Raw genomic sequence first — 4,937 nt, forward strand, 5'->3', positions numbered from 1 at the left:
TATTTTCAAGTCATAATGCCTGCCTTGGCATCCAAGCACACCAAGCAGAAGTAGCCATTGATTCCTTCCTGGTGCACAACTCCTTTGTGGCAAGGACTGGAAGCATAGTCATTGTAATCTTTCTTACAGAACCTAGCAGATACAGATAAGGTGCCTAGAGTCTTTATGGCAGGTGCTCCACATTGGCAGGTGTTGTCACCAAAGTAATTAGTGGCAGTTTCACAGGTCAACCAACTGTATCCAGGAATACATTGACACAGGAAGCCTTTTTTCCTGGGGTGTTCACACATATGACAATTTCTTGTCAGGGACTGGAGAAGCAAGGGTATTTTAGATTCTCACAGTCTTTTTCCAAGTTACTAGCTATATCTAAGCAACAAATTGCTGTCTCATAGAAAAGCTTTGTGCATGGAATTGTTTTGGCAAGAATTTAAGGGATAACTGATATTTTTATTGCAAAAAAAAATGGTTACTGGCACCTCAATTCACTGCAGGAGTAGGTACAAACTTTCTCACTGAGACCAGAAATGACAGCCCAGTTAAGGGAACAGGATCCAAAGTTAGACAACAGAGTCAGAATAAGCTGTCACTCCAGTTATTGGGGAACCTGCATGAAGACCAAGTTCCACATGTGTTACATATGTGTGACAGACCTATTTCCAGCCCTTGTATGAACTTTGATTGGTTATTCAATCTCTGAGTACCCACAAGGGTCCAGGTTAGTTGATTCTGTTGGTTTTCCTGTGGAGTTCCTATCCCCTTTGTGTTCCTCAATCATTTCCCTTTACTTTTCCACAAGATTCCATGAGCACCATCTAACATATGGCTCTGAGTCTGTATCTGTTTAGTTAAGCTGCTGAATGGAGCCTCTCAGAGGACAGTTTTGCTAGGATTCTCTTTCTTAAAATAAATATTCTTAATTTTCAAAATGAAAAAATTTAAAACCTGTGAGTTTATCATTAAAATGCTTTGTCTTATTATTATTATGAATATATATGTATATATACATAAATATGTATATATATATGTTATAGTTACTAATGTACAGTGAGAGAGTAACATCAAAGCATCAATTTGTAACTGCATAATAGCTTTTTTTAAAACAATGTTTTCTGTAATAGTACTATACATGAAGCAATAAATCAATATTGGTGATTATAGTGATAATTGTGAAATCATCATGTAACTCTTAAATTATAACCTCTTTATACTCAAAAATATCAGGGTAAATGATTTGATTAATGAGACATAGGCTAATGATAGGGCCTTGTTGAATAAGATGGTGTTATGAAAATATTCTTGTGGCAGTCCTATACGTAAGCACAGAAAATCTCAAAAGGATATTAGGAGTATTTGAATGAGGCTGAGTAGTGGGCCAGGAAAGGTCACACTAATAAGTCAATGTTTTTCCATAGGCAATGAGAAATAAATGAAGAATAAAATATAGAGGAGTGACACTACCACATTTTATGTTAGAAATATTAGTGAAAGACTGAAAAGTTGTGAAAATTATCTCAGGATCCCAGAACCAGAGACTGCAAGTACAACTTGTTGTTGTTGTTTTGTTTTTGAGATGATGTCTCATTATGTAGCTCTGGATCTCCAGGAATTCACTATGTAAACCAGGCTGGCCTCAAACTTACAAAGATCTGTCTGCCTACACCTCCAAAATTCTGGGATTAAAAGTGTGCACTACTATGCCTGGCCAAAGACAACTCTTGAATCCCAATCGGTAAGAGTTTAGTATCAACTGACCCAACGTTCCCCTGTGCAGAGCCAACTGCTCTTCCAAGAACTAACTGCTAAAGTTCTCTGGATCCCCTGGCAAAGGGAAAACCAGAGAAATCCTTGCCAGGAGTCCCTGCCTCCTGGTGAGTTCTGCACTAGACCCATGGCCCTAGTGGTCACCAGCCCCAGCAGTCACACTAAAGTATTCTTGTAGCTTAAGTAGGGCCTGTAACAGATAAGAAAATGGTGTTCATCTCAGTCTGGCATCTCTTCATACATTTGCTCATATCCACCAGGCTGAAAGGCAAAGTCCCAGCATCCTGGTGGGATCACAGTCTTTCCCAAATTCTAGCCTCTGAACAGGAGTACTGACTGGCTTGGGTCCCTAGGGCTGAGAGCAAATCTGCAGAGTGCGTAGGCTGATTTATCTTCAAAGCCAGCCAGGAGCTGGTGGAGACCTACAGGCTTTAGCTTCTTCTTTTTTTCTTTCTTCTTCTTTTTTTTTTTTTTTTTTAGATGCAAAAGTTTTAATGAAAATAATTGATTGTAAGCAGAGTAACGAAGATTATTTTCAAACATCATGAAATGAATATCCCCTTTAATTTTTTTCCAAAGCATTTTTTAATTAGGTATTTTCCTCATTTACATTTCCAATGCTATCCCAAAAGTCCCCCATACACTGCCCCCCACCCCCCTACCCACCCACTCCCACTTTTTGGCCCTGGCATTCCCCTGTACTGGGGCATATAAAGTTTGTGTGTCCAATGGGCCTCTCTTTCCAGTGATGGCCGACTAGGCCATCTTTTGATACATATGCAGCTAGAGTCAAGAGCTCCGGGGTACTGGTTAGTTCATAATGTGGTTCCACCTATAGGGTTGCAGATCCCTTTAGCTCCTTGGGTATTTTCTCTAGCTCCTCCATTGGGGACACTGTGATCCATTTAATAGCTGACTGTGAGCTTCCACTTATGTGTTTGCTAGGCCCCAGCGTAGTCTCACTAGAGACAGCTATACCAGGGTCCTATCAGCACAATCTTGCTAGTATATGCAATGGTGTCAGCGTTTGGAGGCTGATTATGGGATGGATCCCTGGACATGGCAGTCTCTAGATGGTCCATCCTTTTGTCTCAGCTCCAAACTTTGTCTCTGTAACTCCTTCCATGGGTGTTTTGTTCCCAATTATAAGAAGGGGCAAAGTGTCCACACTTTGGTCTTCGTTCTTCTTGAGTTTCATGTGTTTTGAAAATTGTAACTTATATCATGGGTATTCTAATTTTCTGGGCTAATATCCACTTATCAGTGAGTACATATCATTTGAGTTCTTTTGTGATTGGGTTACCTCACTCAGGATAATGCCCTTCAGGTCCAACCATTTGCCTAGGAATTTCATAAATTCATTATTTTTAATAGCTGAGTAGTACTCCATTGTGTAAATGTACCACATTTTCTGTATCCATTCCTCTGTTGAGGGACATCTGGGCTCTTTCCAGCTTCTGGCTATTATAAATAAAGCTGCTATGAACATAGTACAGGCTTTAGCTTGTACAGGAACTATTTTATGTAGGGACCGGGAAGTCCCCTAAGTGCATTAAAGCACAGATAGGTATTCTCCACAAGTACAAGGCCCTGCACATGGTGAACTGTCTCCTGATACTTCTGTATGGAAATCTCATCCAGTTCTTCCTGGTAGTTAGGCAGGTCAATTTTCTTTGCCACCAAAGTATATGAAAACTTATCTCCTAGAATCTGAATGACCTCCTCCGGCTTCTTTGCATTGCCGTCACAAACACTTTCTTCTTCCCCACCAAAGACTCAGCTACTGCAATCACTGGTCACAGTTCAGAATTGATCATATTCTTTTTCCTCCCATACTTCTTCCCAGATAAAGCTCACTTCTTCCCCCACATAACTTCCTGTTCTTTCTCTCAAATCTCCCCTTATCCAAAAATAAAGGAACAGAAAAACAATAAATAATCAAACAAAACAAAAATACACATATACATCACACACACATGCACAGGCACATGTACACGCACACACACCCGAGTCAGTTTTGTGTTGGCCTACTGTTGCTGGACCTATGGCCTACCTTGTCATGTGGTTGATATACCCAGTGTCACTCCACTGGAAAAAAAATGATTTTCTCTTTTCTAACAAGTATTAATTTCAGATAATTTCTTCATTAGCAATAGGACTTTGTGCCCTCTTACCATTCTGCATCATGGAATTTTTTTGGTCTGGTTTGAATTTTTGCAGTCTTGTGTGCATGCTTTCTATGAGTACCTATGTATGTTCCTCCCGTTGTGTCTGGAAGATGTTTTCTTAGAGTCATCCATCCTCTATGTCTTTTTCTGTCTTTTTGCCTCCTTTGATGCATGGATCCTATCCTTGAGTCTTGATGATGAGGGTAGATAAAGAAATTTGATATAGGGTTGAGTGTTCCAGAGTCTCTCACTCCCTACATATTGTTGAGTTGTAGATTCTTTTATTAATTTCATATACTTCCAAGATGCTTCTCTGACTAAGGTTGGTGGGTATAGTAATATGTTATATATGATTTTACTGGTATGTTCATTTAGAAGTTTGATAGTAGAAATCCCACTATGTCCCACAATATATAAGATTGTCTTATTTCATGTTCTTGATAACATTAGCAGCGTCAGGTATGGGTTTCATCCCATGGAATTGGCTGTAATATAACCAAAAAATTAACTGGATACTCACATAATATTATGTCACTATTGCACCAGTATATTTATAGACTAGTCACTGTTGTATATTAAAAGGTTTGTACCTGGGTAATCTGATGATGAGTTTCCCTTTCTGGTAGCCTGCAAACTACTTTCCAGGGTGAAGCTTGTAGTTCAGTGGCTCTCAATCTTCCTAATGCTGTGAGCCTTTAATGTAGTAATTTACATTGTGATAATCCAAATCATAAAATTATTAATATTTCTACTGCATAACTGTAATATTCATACTGTTGTAGATTACAAAATATCTGTTTTCTGATGGGCTTGGGACATTTGAATCAACATCCATTTTGAAGTATAATACATTGGAAGTACATATTCTTCCAATAATAAACTCATACTAAAATCCACTTTTGAAATACAATACATTATAAATAAAAATTTCTAATACAGAGCAAATACTGAAATAAAGTATAGAACAGAGACTAAAGGAAACGTCATGCAGAGACTGCCCCACCT

At 38.7% G+C, this 4,937-nt stretch overlaps 1 pseudogene; it reads right to left on the reverse strand.

Annotated features, from left to right (window-relative positions):
• Positions 1 to 1,897: 1,897 nt before the first annotated feature.
• Positions 1,898 to 3,948, reverse strand: LOC110287128 (inosine triphosphate pyrophosphatase pseudogene; annotated as a pseudogene).
• Positions 3,949 to 4,937: the final 989 nt, after the last annotated feature.

Source organism: Mus caroli, unplaced genomic scaffold (genome assembly GCF_978045245.1).
Source record: "Mus caroli unplaced genomic scaffold, Mus_caroli_1 scaffold_5, whole genome shotgun sequence".
Lineage (NCBI taxonomy): Eukaryota > Metazoa > Chordata > Mammalia > Rodentia > Muridae > Mus > Mus caroli.